The 17,185-nt window shown below is 41.2% G+C and overlaps 1 long non-coding RNA gene across 1 annotated transcript; it reads right to left on the bottom strand.

Annotated features, from left to right (window-relative positions):
* Positions 1-13,600: 13,600 nt before the first annotated feature.
* LOC141634230 (uncharacterized) lies at positions 13,601-16,186 on the bottom strand. Its single transcript, XR_012538981.1, has 3 exons — positions 15,952-16,186; positions 15,029-15,108; positions 13,601-14,947 (listed from the first exon to the last, which is right to left on the bottom strand). It is a non-coding gene; the product is annotated as an uncharacterized LOC141634230 (long non-coding RNA).
* Between the last annotated feature and the right edge of the window lie 999 nt (positions 16,187-17,185).

Genomic DNA, 17,185 nt, shown 5'->3' with positions numbered 1-17,185 from the left:
GAGTTTTGATTCCACGTAGGTGTACCAGAAGCCGACTGGCTCAGTGCACGGCTCCGCTCTGGTGGCAGACTTTTGAAAACATATTTTACCAATGACGTAAAATATCTTATCACTAGGGTTAGCTGATTAGAGCGTACCTTCATTGAATGTTTCTGACTAACAAGGAATGTTGCGTTCCTTGTGGTTCCAGACGTTTGAAATCCGTGCGTGCACTCTTTGATCTACGACATAGTTATGGGATTACTGAGTTAACTTTAAGGTATGGGTGGTCTTAGTATGCCGTACCCTGCGCGCTACCTCGGTGTATGCTCTCCATGTGACTTGACTTCAGATAAACGTCTTCGTAGCCTCACATGGCAGGGGCTGGACCCTCAAAGTGTTCCTTATCTGACAAGTAACCAACATTAGTATCAAAGCCTTTCTTCGTAGAAGCATTATAAAGTCCTAAGTAGTGCAAATTACCTGGTGCTATCTCATGGTGTTCCAGGGCAACACTGGTTGAAGCCACGGCTGAACTACTTGGTTTAAAAACGACTCTATTTGGTTAAAGGAAAACTAAGGAAGACAAAAGAAAAAGTTTTTGGAAACACACGAATACCTAAAGCATATACTAAACCCCCCCCCCCCCCCCTTTTTTTTTGCTTCACGGACTTTTGAAAGGTCCTTTATACACTAAAGTTTTGGCACTTTGTCAGACAAAGTACCGTTTCAAGTGACGGATGTTCCAGGGTTTATCCAGGATTTGACCGTTGATGAGTAGTATTTTAGTCGTATTTTACCTCGCATTTATACTTTATTCCGACTCGATTTTGTGTGCTTAAACGGTTAAAAAACTCATTTATTAACTTAATTATAATAATTAGGTGTCTTAGTCATATTTAGTATTTAATCGTATTTTTATTATAATATTCGCATCGCTACCATTGTAGCTAATTTATAATAATTAGTCGTTTTAGCTAGATTTAATAATTTGTTGGTTTTAGTATAATATTAGTACTAATAGTTTATTTTAATAATGTGTAGGCAATGAGGGATAATGAAGCGGAGTCCGAGTAAAATGAGATGGAAAAAAAGCTGGTTAAGACGGAGTCACGTGAAATGGTGAAAGAATGTGTTGAATCATGTCCCACAAAGTGAACGTTTGCCTATTATTTTACGCAAAATTACAAGGCCAAGTTGACCCTGCTATCTTCGTTGGAATTAACCAACAAGCACCCAAATCCAATTCACCATTATCAACTACAAAATTAATCATCAAAATCCACCATTGTTGTTGCATAATCCACCATTAACGAACCTTCCTCACTCACATGCATCCATCTCAACAACCTGCAACAACTCACCTTCATCAACCTGACATCTTTCATCATCCCCTGCACAACTCATCAGCTGCAACTCCGTCCTCTTTCATCACCGTTCACCACCATTAATCATTCTTTATCCTCATCATCATCACACGACTTCACCATTTTCATCACCTCCAAATTCACACCATCATCAATCACCATTCTCCATCAACCTTCAATTTTCACGCACCAACCTGCAACAACAATACAACCGTCATCAACCTTCATCATCATTCACCATATTCATTTCACCAACTTCCCCTGCCATAAACACCTCCCCTGCATCTCCTTCCATTCAAAAATCAATACAAAACTCGCAAACTCGGAATTAAAACCCGAGCTGACTCCGCCATAACATTCACCAGCAGCTGCTACATCATCATTTCGTACCTCACCTGCATCAACAGACCTCCTGCTCGTTACCATCGAGTTTCATCGCAGCAATAACAACAATACCAGCAGCAGCGACATTACCCATTACCATCATCGAATTCGGAATCGAAACCGAGCTGATTGAAGACAGGATGTAATCCCATGCCGTCCAACCGGCAGTCGACCCCTATACCGGCAGGAACACACCAATTTGTTCTCTTTTTGTGAAGGCCTCGCTACCGGCATAGGCACCGGCATAGGCACCGGCAGCCGGCCAGCCGGCACAACGTACCAAATCAACAATTTCGCATCAAACTTTGTCTATTCTACCGGTGCCCCGGCAGCCGACAGACCGGCTTAACGCACACCAAGTCAATTTCTTCCCCTTGCTTCATTGCCCTCGCTACCGGCATGAACCCCGGCCGCCGGCGGGCCGGCAGGACACTCCCCTGCTGCGTTTTGTCGTCTTTTCCCCTTTCCCCTTTTAAATTGTTTGTTTTGTTAAGATGCCAGGTGTCGATGTTTTTTTTTGAGGGAATTAGAGAATTATTAGGATTATTATTAGAGAATTATTATTGTTATTAGTAATTAATAGTATTATATAATTAGACTAGTATATATACACCTAACACACATTACATTACACTACCTTACATTAGATAGAAAATTAGTATTAGTCTATCATTCTCTCTCAATATTGTAGAACCCTAATATTTCCTTTCTCATTTCATTCAATAAAATTTGCAATCTTTCTTTAATTATTAGTTCAATTCTTCCTTTGTTTATGCAAGTTCTTCATCTCTCATTAGTATACAATTAGTATTTTGGGTTGTATTTGAAGATTAGAAGAAATTCATTCTTCCATTATTATCCAAGATTGTTACTTTCCTCTTTATTGGTACAATTCTCATCTTTTGTTTGCATTATTTTCATTTGTTTATATTTCTTATGTTGTTTAATTGTTATTCATTCAAAGTTTCTATCTTTATGATATTTAGCATGTTTGTGTGTGTATTGTTCCATCTTATTGTTAGTTTTTCATCCTTAAACATGTGTGAGTAGTTCTCCTCTAGGGCTTAGGGGGATCTCGGGTCTATAATGGGTATGATTTTGGGTTAGAATTATAAGGAATTGGGTGTTTTTTTGGTTGTCACTTTCTTGCACATGAAGTGTTTGTAGAATTGCTCCTATGAAAGTTTGAGTATTTTCTCACATGTTTAGTTGTCTTGGTGTCTATACTAGTGGATGAACAATCTTGGTGTGTAGACTATTGGATGATCTTTGTGTATGTGTGTGACGAGTTTTAGTTAATCACATGAAAGTGGGTTAACGAATTCTAGGTGCCCTAAGACATTAGGCATAATTTCTTGACTAATTGAATCACATATTCCCCATATTTGCCTTGTTTCATGCCCAATGACCCGAGTGAACCCGAAAGCTCTAGTCTTTATCATATTGATTAATTACAATTTTATTTAGTTTAAATTTGATTCCTTAATTGCATCTTAGTTTACCATTAATCAATCTTTCATTATTAGGCTAAATTGGGACTTAAACGGACTAAGTATACACCCCCGCCATCTTTGTGTTCGACACCCGACTAAATACTACTTTTAATTGGGTTTATAAATTGTTTTTGGTACCGGAAGTGACGACAAATACCGGTCATCGTGCATGGTCATCAACCTGTATGCCCCATTCTTGATAACACTTTCGACCTGATACGGCCCTTCCCATTTGTAGGCAAACTTGCCTGCCTTGTGGTTCTTGGTATTTTCGAATACCCTTCTTAGTACGAGGTCCCCTACTTCAAGGGTCCTGATTTTGACATTCTTGTTATATGTCCTCGCCACGGACTGTTTATACGATGCCATACGTATGTAGGCGCTTTCCCGCAGCTCATTAACTGTATCCAGGCTCCTGGCCATTTCGATCTTGTTTTGTTCTGCCGTTTGACAGCCGTATCTGTACGTGGGTACCCGAACTTCCGAGGGTATTACTGCCTCTGCTCCGTACACAAGGCTAAACGGATTTTGGCCTGTTGCCATTTTCGGTGTTGTCCTGTCTGACCAGAGTACCAATGGTAGTTCATCCGCCCATTTTCCCCCCAGCTCTTCCAGCCGTTTTCTGAGGTTCTCCACAATAATTTTGTTGCTGGATTCGGCTTGGCCATTGGTTTATGGACATCTGGGGGCTGATTTTCTCAGCGTTATGTTCCATCGTGCACAGAAGCCTTCGGTGTTATCTGATATGAACTGGGACCCATTGTTGCATATGATTTCGGATGGTATCCCAAATCTACTTATGATGTTGCGCTTGATGAAAGAGATCACCTGCTGTTGTTTTACCTCTGTCATTGCCTCTGTTTCAATCCACTTTGAGAAGTAGTCGGTCATAACTAGCATATATACTCTGTTTCCTGGAGCCCTGGGTAGCTTACCCACTATGTCCATGCCCCACATCATGAATGGCCATGGAGAGATAATCGGATGTATTGGTTCTACTGGCTGGTGGATTGCTGGAGCCGCTTTTTGACATGATTCACAGTGTTTAGCGTGATTTACGGCATCTGCGCGCATGGTGGGCCAGAAATACCCTTGTCTCAAGATTTTGTTTGACAGACTTCGCCCTCCAGCGTGGTTCTCGCATTCTCTGCTGTGTACATCTTGCAAGATCTTGTTTGACTTCCTCTTTGCTTAAGCACCGAGGCATGGTCCCGCCAATGATTTTTCAAGAGAATATTATCAATCATGATATACCTGGAAGCTTTTATTCTGAAACTTTGTGCTTCCTTTCTGTCTTCAGGGAGTGTCCCATCCCTTAACCAATTTAGGTATGGAACCCTCCAATCTGCATCCTACTGTCCTACTATGGAAACCAGCGTCCTGGCTCCCTGTGCACACTGCATGTGTACATCCTCTTTCACCGGTCTCTGATCTGGCTCCCTCTGGATGGCTGGGGTCAACACATGGGTAATCGGTATGTTTGATAGTTCTGTGGGCTGGAAGGTGGATCCTAACGTGGCCAGTGCGTCTGCCTCCACGTTCTGCTCCCGCGGCACCTGAGTTATCTTGAATGTTCTAAACTTTAATTTTTGCTCTGTGGCTATCTTCAAGTAGGCTATCATATTTAAATCATGTGCTACATATTCGTTGTTTACGTGATTTACCACAAGTAAGGAGTCACTGTATACCCTCAGATTCCTCACCTTGAGCCCTGACGCCATCTGCATCCCAGGTATAAGGGCTTCGTACTCGGCTTGGTTGTTGGTTGCCTTGAACTCACACCTAATAGCTTGTACTATCATATCTCCTTTAGGAGATCGAAGGACCAAACCTACACCAGGCCCTCTTGCATTTGAGGCCCCGTCAATGTATAGGGTCCATATCTCACCATCTTGATTCCCTGTTATCGCCAGCATTCCCCCTTCTGCCTCCTCATGGGTGGCAGGGCAGAAGTCAGAGACGAAATCTGCTAGGGCTTGGGATTTTATCGTCGTTCTAGGTTCAAATTGCAAGTCATAGCCACTAAGATGTACTGACCATTTAGTCATTCTGCCCGAAAGTTCAGGCTTCCTCATAATAGTCTTTAGCGGGTAATTGGTTATTACGTGGATGGTGTGAGATTCAAAGTATGGCCGCGGTTTATAAGAAGCAGTAACCAAAGCCAATGCTAGTTTTTCAAAGGAAGTGTACCTGGTCTCTGCAGGAAGCAGAGACTTGCTAATGTAATATACTGGATGCTGCACCCCTTCCTGTTCTTTGACTAAGACCGCGCTTACAGCTGCTTCCGTGACTGACAGGTACAAGAATAGTGGTTCCCCTTGCTCCGGTTTTGCGAGTAATGGTGGCGTGCTTAGGTAGCTTTTGAGTTCTGCGAACGCTTTTTCATGTTCCTCAGTCAATTCGAATTTCTGACTCTTCCTCAATATATCATAGAACAGCTTGCACCTCTCCGAGGCCCTTGATATGAACCTGTTTAGGGCCGCCACCTTCCCTGCTAATCTTTGCACATCCTTTGGCTTCTGGGGTGATTCCAACTAGAGTATTGCTTTTATCTGTTCCTTGCTTGCTTCAATTCCTCTCTGGGTCACCATATACCCTAAGAATTTTTCTGAGGACACCCCAAACGAGCACTTAGATGGATTAAGTTTCATTTTAAACTCCCTTAACGTTTGGAAGGTGTCCGCCAAGTGCTCCATGTGCATTTCTGCTTTTTTGGACTTCACTACCATGTCGTCTATGTATACTTCCATGGTCTTTCCTATTTGCTGTTTGAACATTTTATTTACCAACCGTTGGTAAGTGGACCCGGCGTTCTTTAGGCCTAAGGGCATGACCTTGTAACAATATATGCCTCTTTCTGACATGAATGCTGTTTTCTCTTGATCTTGTGGATGCATCTTGATCTGATTATAACCGCTCCAGGCATCGAGGAAAGTGAGTACCTCGTGTCCCACAGTAGCGTCCACCATTGCATCGATATGTGGCAGTGGGAAAGGGTCCTTGGGACAAGCTTTGTTTAGATCTGTGAAGTCTACACACACCCTCCATTTGCCGTTCTTCTTGAGCACCACTACTACATTAGAGAGCCACTCAGGATAGCTAACTTCCCTAATTTTGTCTGCACGCCGTGAGATGTCTACTTCTTTGTTAATGACCTCATTTCTTTCTCGTAGTAAATTTTCTTCTCTTCTTGTGTACCGGGGTGCAGCTTGGGTTCACGCTTAATTTATGCGAAATAACGGATGGGTCTATGCCCACCATATCATTGTGGGACCAAGCGAAGCAATCCATGTTGTTTTTGATAAATTGAATCGGTGTCGCGTGACTTTCACCGCAAGTTGCTCCAATCAATACTTGTCCTATCCGGTGTGCCTCGTCCGGGTGTATCCGGTCCGGTTCCTCCGAGGGAGGCTCCTTATATTTCGTCGAGGTGCCCCGGTTCCGTAATTGCTATGAAGGGAGCTTGGTTGTAGCCTTGAGGGCTTGAGCGTAGCGATTTCGGATTCCTCTCGATCTCCTTTTACTGTGACCGTACCCCATGGCGTTGGAAACTTGAGACATTGGTGATATGTTGAGGGCACCACCTTCATCTGATGCAGCCATGGTCTTCCTAGTATCACGTTGTAGGTGGTTGGACCCTCAATGACTAGGTATCTCACTAGTTTATTAACTCCTTCAATATATGTTAGGATGGTTATCTCACTCACCGAATGCGCAGTTTCACCACTGAATCCTACCAGGGGCACATATTTCTTTATCAGGTTCTCTTTATCAAAACCCATGGTTTTGAGGGTTTCGAGCATGATGAGATTCACAGAGCTCCCTGTATCCACTAATGCTTTTCGTACGGTGCAATTGCCAACGGATAACGTTATAGTTAGGGCATCGTCATGTTGCTCTGTACCGCTTTCTATGTCAGTCTCGTCGAAAGTTACCGGGGGTAAATTGCTCTGGCTTACTCTGTATGAAGTTTCTGGATGATCCTCTTTACTTCCGGTGGCTTTCCTCTTAGCGGCGGAATATGTCAAACCTGATAGCTCGGATCCGCCTGTTATCACGTTAATAATTTTTGTGCATATGGGTGGGGCAGAAGGAAGCACCTGATTTGCTGCTTCCCTCCTGTCCTGCTTGCCCCCACGTGATAGCAGGTGATCCAAGTTTCCCTTGCGTACCTGGAACTTCACTTCCTTTCGCAACCTCGTAGTGATCTTCATCCCGTGACCTATGTCCCGATGCCATTCGCATCTCTTGTCTTTGTCTCTGTCGTCGTTGGGTCGGTCCCGAGTGGGAGGCTTTGGCCACCTCACCCGATCACCCAGGCTTCTAAGTGCTTTCAGCAGCCCTTCCATTCCCGTGTTGAATCCGTATTCAGATAGCTTAGGAGGATGCGGAGAGTCGTCAATTTGCTGATTTTTTTCTGCTATTATGCTGATATTGGGTCTGTTGTATGGCTTAGCTCGTTCGCCTTTCTTTTCTGTTGTGAATTTCCTGCTTGTCTTGTCGAAGTTTGCTACTCCCTTTCGAGCCTGTATGTCTTCTTCTAACCTTAATGTCGTTGTAGCTCTCTGCTGGACTTCTTCGAACCTCTCACAAGGGTACATAGTTAATTCTTTGTAGAGGTCGGATTCTTATCCAGGCCCCGCCAAGGCGTTGATGGCGTGGACATATCGCATGACCTCGTATTGAGACTTTCTCTCGCATTGAACCTGGTGACATAATCTTTTATTGATTCACCTATTTCCGGACGATCCGTATAGGTCGCTTAGTCACATTTGGGTGTTCTCATTGCCGGAGAACTGTTGGTTAAATGCGTTGACCAGGTCAACGAATGAAGATATGGTCTCGTTAGGCAAGCCGACGAACCATTGTAATGCTGCTCCGGTTAGGGTTGAACCGAATCCTTTACACATACATGCCTCCTTTTAGGCTCCCGTGGCGGTAGTAACCATCATCTTCTGCTTGAATTGACTGATGTGATCACAGGGGTCTGTGGTTCCATCGAAGAGGGTCATCGTTGGGACGCTAAATCCTTTTGGTAAGGCCACCGTAGCTATATCGTCAGTAAACGGCGAGTCAGCGTAGCTTTCTGGTGCAGCCATCTCCATCGGCAGAGGCTTTCCTGGGACCCTCCGGAGGAGGCTCCGTAGTTCCTGGTATTGCTGTTCTATGTATGTCTCTCTCCCAGTGGGTCGCAGATGCTCCTGTGACTGACGTTCTGCTCCTCGTACGAAGTTTTGCTGTTCCAAGACTTCTGTTTGGCGTACCTTCGATGTTGCTGCCGCCGGGGTGCCTCCCCAGGTATATTCAATTTGATTTGTAACTGGCATCCTGGTTATCGGGACCGCAACTGTAGCCCTGCTTCTCTGATGTCCCTCTGCGCCTGATGTGGGAGTAGGCTCTTGGCGTGCTGGTTCCTCATCTGGTGTTAATGCCCCCAGTCCTGTTGGGACCAGACCTTCTCTTGGTTGTGGTGTTCCATCCATATCCAGCCTGAGTGCTACTTCGCGTGGTAATACCCGTGTCTGCCTTCGATCCCCACTTTCTCCTGGCGGCCTTCCAGATCTGTCTTCTTGCATCCAAGGGGCCGAACTAGCGGCCTGGCTCCTCAATTCGTTGATCTGTGCTCGGAGGAGATTGTTGTCCTCTTCCATCTGGGATCTCATGCTTCTATTTTCGCTCTGCATAGTCCGGATTGTCCTTGCTAATGTGTCCAACCCGCTTATCATGATGCTCGTGGGACTCGGAGGAGCCTGAACCTGTTGCCTGGATTGTGTTCCTCTTTCAGACTGTGTGACTCCCTGCCATCCCTGAACGACTCCTGGGTCTCTAGCCTGGATCCTCCCCGAAGATGGGCTTGTTGCTGCCTGGGAGCTTTGACTTTGCTTGACCGCTGGTATCTGAGCAGCAGTGGTGGTCTGAACTGAGGTTGTACGTACTGCCGCTGCTGCCGAGGGAGATGGTGCATGTGTCGCTGTCGAGGGGGGCGGTACCTGTGTTGCTGGGGCTCCGCTGGTGCCGCCTGAGTTGGTTTCCTTGTGTCCAGACACGTTTTAGTTGCTGAGTAGACTGGCTAACGGAGACGACCACTATGCCCCACGGTGGGCGCCAAACTGTTTTGGTAAATTTCTACCAATTTAGGGTTAAAGTAGTCTTAACGTTAGGTCTGAATTATGATTCGTTTGATTGTTGTATGTTAACCTGTATGAGCGACGTAAATAAAGAACACAGGCAATTTTGGTGACGTGGAAAACCCGATGTGGGAAATAACCGCGGGGGGAGACGGAATCCCACCAATATTTTCACTATAATTCGAGAGGAAGTACAGTTTGTTCGCTTGCTATGAATGCTAGGGTTTAGTTCTCGTATTTCCTGATGATCTTTCTTCTTTGCATTGAGGCTCTTTATAAAGGGAGCTCGATGAGCTAGAGTTTCTTGCTTTCCCTCCAAGTTATTCCTAATTTGACACCGGGTAGGACTTTTCTTCTTTGGATTCTGCAAGAGGTTGGACTCTCACACGCTTCTTCCGCGCAGATCAAAGCCCACATCCCGCGCCGCTGGCGATCTTTGTCACCCCGACTCACGATATCCTCGCATCCCGCAATGCTTCCGTGCTCTTTGCCCAAGTCAGCCCATATCCAGATTTTGGGCCTAACAGGTAAAGCTGGTCAGTACTGGTGGTAGTCATAGGGGTCGGTGGTGGTGTCAGCATGGCAGCAGTAGGTGGTGGTAATTTACGGTTAAGTGGTGGTTGCATAAGCTAATACTACTCGGTACACAAGCTAATACTATTGGGTACTCAGATGACAGGTGTATCTGGACTACTAAATTGTGTATGTGGATTACCTTCTGATGCCCTTTCCTGTTGATAATTTATTTGTACAACTGAGTTTATCGGAGATTTCTGAACTGATTAATAGTTTTGTTCGTCAGAGACGCCTCAGCCGCTGGACTCTTGGTTGTAAGGTGGTTGGGTTGTAGTAGGAGTGGTGTCGGAGGTTTGCGTGTTGGTTAGCTTTGTCGAGTAAGAAAGACTCGTACAAATTTTTGTGCTTTATGATATTCACTCTGAAGGAGAACTTGGTCACTAACAGCAAGTCATTCCATGGAATACAGCAACAATTTCTTAGCTACAATCTACCGAGTACTTGAGTATAATGCTGCAAATAATTTCACACATTCAACAATTAATAGGAAGTGTTTTATACATATTTATATATTGATATCTATAATGTATGTATGAATGAATGTATTATGTACAGGGTACTTGTGTAAACTTTGTGTTAGTGCATGATTGATAATACACAGAGTTGCTGCTTTAGTTTGGTTTAAAAATGGTTTGAGTTTCCATTATTAATAAAGTATACTCCTTCCTATTCTTAATAACCTTCCCCTTTTATGAAGGGCACGGGATTTAAGGGAGGGGAGTATTATATGGTAAAGTATTGTAGTGGGTAGGAGATTGGAGAGAGAAAATGTATTGTGTGATTAAAATAAGTATTATTGTGGGGTAAGGTGATTAAAATAAGATAAAGTATGAATATTGTGGGGTATTGTTGTGGGGTTGGGTGATTAAAATAAGTATAAAAGTTTGTCAAATAAGGAAATGGGAAGAGTATTGTGAATAGACGAAAAAGGAAATAAGAGAGTTTGAGTTTCCATTATTAATAAAGTATATATACTTTTGTTTGCTGTGGTTTTATTTATCGTATCACCATCTTAACGATAAGTCTTAACAACCTTAAGATCTTATGCTGAAATCTCGGTAACTTTTTATTTTACAAGGGAGCTAGATTTTAGCACGACGTATCACGTATGTGTGACCTATGTTTTGTTATCCATTATTCAAATCAAATTGTGTTCGTGTAAGGAAATGTAGTAAGGTGTAAAACCGTTGATTAGATACGAGTATAAATAAGTATATTGATTAATGTGATTGTGTCACTCATTTGTGAATGGCTTACCTAGTGAAAGCATTGTAAGCTAAGTGAATAACTATTATGAAATCGTCGCACATACGTATTAGTACCAAATATCTCCTCCTAAATTTAGGACTGAAAAGGGCGTCTAATCCAACCCTAAACCCTTTCTCATCCTACATTTAAGATACCCTTCCCCTTGTTCGATTGGATCACCGCTAAAGAGACACGCATACTAAAAATGTGAAGTCCACCATGTCCCCATAATTGAATCGACTTCACATTTTTAATGCGTCTCTCTTTAAAGTTGAATACTAATATATTATGAAGATTATATTTTGAACATTTGTGTTGCTCAAGTGCATAATTGGATTAAATTTTGGTATTTTGAAGGTCTTGGTGCTTTATAATGTTTGAAGGGCTGAGCATATTACATAAACATTGTTGCAAGCTATTTCCGTAGACACGTTTTATTCTATATTAGCTTCTAATAGTTAAAAGATGAATAATAATAAAAATAATGTCGTTTGGCAGATACAAACCAACCCTAAACCCTTCCTAAATTTAGGATACCCGTTCCCCTCATTTGATCTCATTAAGTTCCTAGATACAAACTATTAGCATACTAGATACACTCGTTTAAGTTACTAGATACATACCCGTATTTTGCTAGATACACTCCTTTAAGTTACTAGTTACATACCTTTAGCTAGCTAGATACACTCTTTTAAGCTACTAGATACATACCTTTAGCTAGCTAGATACACTCCTTTAAGTTACTAGATATATATACATTTAGCTAGGTAGATATGTTCCTTTAAGTTACTAGATACATAACTTTAACTAGCTAAATATACTCCTTTACCTTGGTAGATACATATCTCTAACAATGCAAGATACACTCATTTAAATTGTTAGATACACATCTATGGTATACTAGATACACTCCTTTACTTTTCTAGATACACTAAGAGCATCTCCAATGGTTAAGAAAAAGGATTAGCTTGCAATTTTAGGAAATTGCAAGCTAGTAGCTCAATCATTGGAGTAATCCAAATAGATTAGCTTTGCTAAAAAAATTGAGCTAGTAGCTCCATGAAGCTACTTGCTTAAATGGACCCACAAAAAAAATATAACCAATAGGAAAATAGTGGTCTCATTTATAATGTTTTAATTTTATATTTAAAAATTAAAAATTGAATAAAAAAAAAATAGGAGAGTGTGTTAGGTGAGTCACATAAAACTAGTAGGAAATCGACTTCACCATTTGGAGTAAGTTATAAATGAAATAGTTGTAAGAAAAAATGATGTGAAAAGAAAAGTAGTTTCAACTCAACTACTACCATTGTGATCTTCTAATAACCCCCATTTTTATCCCAACCGCTATCACTATCGTATTCCCCAAAGTTAGTAGAAGAACCTACTTCATCTATTTCAGTAACAAAATCCTTATGTTGTCGAATGTTTAAGAGTACAAACTAAACATTCTCTAGTTATAATAATCAAAGTCCTGATCTCGAATTGTCAAGGATCTTGAATTGTCGAGCCTATGTTGCATATAGAGCTGGCAAGTCTGACCCGACCCGAGTGACCCGACCCGAACCCGAGCAAACCCGACTCGACCCGAACCCGAAAATATTATGACCCGAAACCGACCCGACCCGATGACGACCCGTAACCCGACACGGCCCGATTATCAGTGACCCGAACCCGACCCAGACCCGACCCGATATTGACCCGACCCGATACTGACCCGATTAAATTGATGACCCGATAATTATTAAGCTTAATTTTGATCAAAATGAAAGTGATTTTGTGTTTAGATTGATATGTTTGACTTAGTAATGAATTAACTAAACCAAATAATAGGTTACAAAAAATTAATGGTAAAAAATTATAGTAATGCGATTAAGTTACCGGACCGGATAATGACCCGACCCAAACCCGACCCGACCCGATACATCATTTGACCCGAAATGACCCGACCCGATAACGACCCGAACCCGACCCGACTCGACCCGAAAGGGTATGCTGACCCGATATGACCCGAACCCGATATGACCCGACCCGACGTGACCTGACCCAAACCCGACCCGACTGACCCGATTGCCACCTCTAGTTGCATACACTCACAATATGCAAGTGACACTATTCATGGGGTGCTCCATTTCCCCCCACTTGCCATCCCACTTGCCTTATCGTGAGATTTTATGACGGATAGTGTCCGTCACAAGTAAGACGCTTTGATTTGTCTATGGTACCGAACCTATGTTTATGTATGTCATACAAGTATATGACAATAAAATTTATACCTCTGTTCAAATTATTCATTGTGGTTAAATTTCACTAATTTAAAAAGAAATGCAAATATCAAGAGCTAATAGTACTTTGGAACAAAGTGCAAGCAAATTAAAGAAATAGCCAACATAATTCGGGATTCATCCTAAACAATTCACAAGAAGCAAGCACTAACAAAGCATAATTCGTTCGATTGAGATTAATGTGTGAATCACAGGCAAGCACTAGCCCATAGTACAATCATTTACTCCCCTATCTTGGTCAATTATTATTCTTTGATTTTGGCACAAAGACCAAGAAAAGGGGAGGAAATTATTTATAAGATAATTCATGCTTCTCAAATATCCTCCCTTACATTCCATGATACTCGAGAATTTAGGGCTGATATGAATATAAAAGTTTCCTCTTAGGTTCTTCAATGCTAGTAGATTTTCTAGCTCCCCAACGGAACTTTCTTCTTCCACAACAAACCTAGTAGGAACACATAGGCAGCTCAGTTTGTCTAGACCTGAAGGCATGTGTCTCAACACGTAACAACCAGATATGTCCAGGTGCCTCAGATTTGCCAACTTGGCCAAACCCTTTGGCAACTCTTTCAAACCTTTGCACCTACTTAGATCTAAGGTTTGCAGATTATACAGTTTTGTAACTGAATCAGGAAGCACTAGTAGACGCTTATTGTCAGATAGATCAAGATACCTTAAATGCAATAGTTTACCAATTGAATCCGGTAAAGACCGGATGTCTAGGTCATGTAGATCTAATGTCCTAAGAAACTTCCAATTTTCTACCTACCTGAAAGTTGATTTCAAACCCATCTCGAACATAGGAGCGGATCTCAAACCCATTCTCTATTTATAATAATCATAGTGCCACTTGCATATTGTGAGTGTATGTTTGTGTTAAGTGAACCTTAAGAAGCATCGTGGAAAAGATGTGTCAATGGAAATGCGGTAATTAAAACCGAGAGCAGCGAACAGTTTAGAAACTTGACATCCTGGCCTGGTAATTGCACATCATAAACTAAAGTGCCTCAATTTCGTAGACCTTCCAAATAAGAAAGAATGTAATATAAGCTTAATTTATGGTTTTGTTTGAATAGGTTTGTCAGTGGATTGGTTCCTTACGAAGCCAGGAGACGAAAGCATGTAGGAGTCCCTTGAACAACTCAGCAATAAATACCCAACTCTGAAATTCCTCAAGGTATTACCCCTCTTTAATGGTTACCGTTATCTTATACTCCTTTTCAAACTGCATCAATATTCACGTATTTCAAAACTCCCCGCACATATACGTAGGCCATTCCACCATTCGTATGTTCGCGTGATTGATCGAGGGAGTATGTAGGAATAAATTTCTCTATAAATTGCAAATGTCGGCTAACATAGTCAGTAAAATCATTGAGTTATGGTACTCATGTCCTCAGTTGACGCCGTTAAATACACAAATGATATGAGAACCCCAAACATGTTGTAACTCGTGATGGTTCACACCTTCGCGGTAGCTCACCCTAAATCATGTTGGGACAAAGGTTGTCAGGTTGTATTGATGTTGATGTTTCTCAATAGAAATCTGAATTAGTGATGCTTACAAATTTACAGGTTGAGATTGACGAAAAGGTCGATAACCACAGCTTCATGAAATCAGATAGCATTAGCATTAGGTCATTGCCTGTGTTCAAAATATACAGAAGCGGGTTAAGCATAAAGAATGTTTCCGAAGATCGAGGATTGCTAGATACACTGATACATTCCTTTAGATTGCTAGATACACTCATTTACCTTGATAGATACACTACTTGCTATAGTGAATAAATTATGCTAAAGTGAAGTTGTGTAACTACTAACTAGTATCTACGACTATACCATCGATTGATCAAAATCCAAAACCTTATGTATCTAGAATTCAAAAAGATGGATAAACGGATCAAATATATAGCAAGTTGAAAAATAAACCATTGAAGTCGACATCGACCCTTACCCCAAAACACACCCAAACCCCCTGCTACCTAAGCCCCTCGTCATTTTCAATCAACCATCCTCCATAATTTCCATTATTAACCCAATTCATCATTTCATCCACCAAGAATAAAAATGAAGGTAATATGGATATGATTGGTGGATATATATATGGAGCAAGAAAGACGTAAAATAAAAGAAACAAGTGTTCCCAAGTAAGCAGAATCACTGCCTCCAAGATTTCAATTACACTAATATGAAAAAATAGTGATATTCTCCATTCTTCACCCATCAATTTGGAAGCTATTTTCAGCAAGTGATTTTGAAAACAACTGCTAGTAGTTTCTTATCTCGTAAATTTGACAAACATAAATGCATTTGTAATCAAGTACCTTCTCTAATATTTTGTCAACCATTCTAGTTTGGCCGCCTCATTTTGTTCGCTTATATTTTTTTTTTACATACCCGGTGCTATTTTTTTTTTTTTTTTTGCCAAATTCAATTGAAATGCGAGATCTACAATAAACGAAGTAATATTAAAGAAAACCAATTGTACCGTTGAAGAAATCGGAAAATTTAAAGCTGAAAACTGCAATTGGAACGACCAAAAAAGAGCGGCAGCTTGCTGGCACGGTCTGCGTGGCCGGCGAAGGATAGCACCATCTCTGGCGGTCGTCTGGGAAACTAGGACGGATGGTGGTGGTGATTGGTGGTGGCGGTGGTTGAGGGAGGAGATGGATAGTTATGTGGGATGTGGATATAAACATAAAGGATAAAGGAAGGAGGAAGTCAGAACGATGGGTTTGCTTTTGCTGTTTAAGATAATTTTTTAATCACTAAATCTCATTGAAGACGGGCGATATCCGTCACAAGCTTGTGACGGATACCGTTTCCTCTCACAAAATACTCATTGAGAAGTGGGTGGGACACGCGTAAGTCTGAAGTGCCCCCTTGTCCCTCTCCTTTGTGAGAGTCACATGTTTTCTTCGACGGGATTAGCCAAACATCAGCAAAGACAATTTGTTTTTAATTTAGTTCGTAAGGTTCGTATTGAACTTTAGTTCGCAGCTGACCCCGCCCCTATATATATATATCTATCTATATTATTAAAGGAAGTTTTTTTCGAGCGATTACAAAGTCTCCAACATTAGCAAAACACATCAATAAAATAACACTCTTTTAACGTAAAAAGATAAAATAAAATAATGTAGTGTGTGAAATACTCCAATCCGTAAGATATAGTCAAAAGATATAATTTGCAGTAAAATTGTGTGTAACTACACTTCAAACACCTTTGTAGTGGTGCATATAAAATACTGATAAATCCGTTTTCTTAAGCCAATTTCTTTTGATGCGAAATAAGAGTAATATGTCATCATTTTACAATAAAATGTTGTTATTTTTTTATAACATGTTACCATTATTGTTCACATCATTTTCAGGGTAAAAAATGACACCTCTAGTCATTACATTTTGTGAATTAATTGGTTACATTTTCTTAAAAAATGGCAACATTTTATCCGTCTGACAAATAAGACCAAAAATGTCCGTCTGAAACAAAAATTTGTGAAAATACGATATACATGCATTCTATTTGTGTGTAACTACACCTCAAACACCTTTGTAGTGGTGCATATAAAATACTATATATACATGCATTCTATTTCACGTAGAAATCAATTTTTTCCCCCAACTTATATATCCTGCACTATGAAACAATTGTTTTGGCTTTCTATGTTTCCTATTTTCTAATTTTCTTATTTGTTTTTTTTTCAAGCTGTAGATGTTTG

Source organism: Silene latifolia, chromosome Y (assembly GCF_048544455.1).
Source record: "Silene latifolia isolate original U9 population chromosome Y, ASM4854445v1, whole genome shotgun sequence".
Classification (NCBI taxonomy): domain Eukaryota; kingdom Viridiplantae; phylum Streptophyta; class Magnoliopsida; order Caryophyllales; family Caryophyllaceae; genus Silene; species Silene latifolia.
This window is presented reverse-complemented; position numbering and strand designations above follow the sequence as displayed.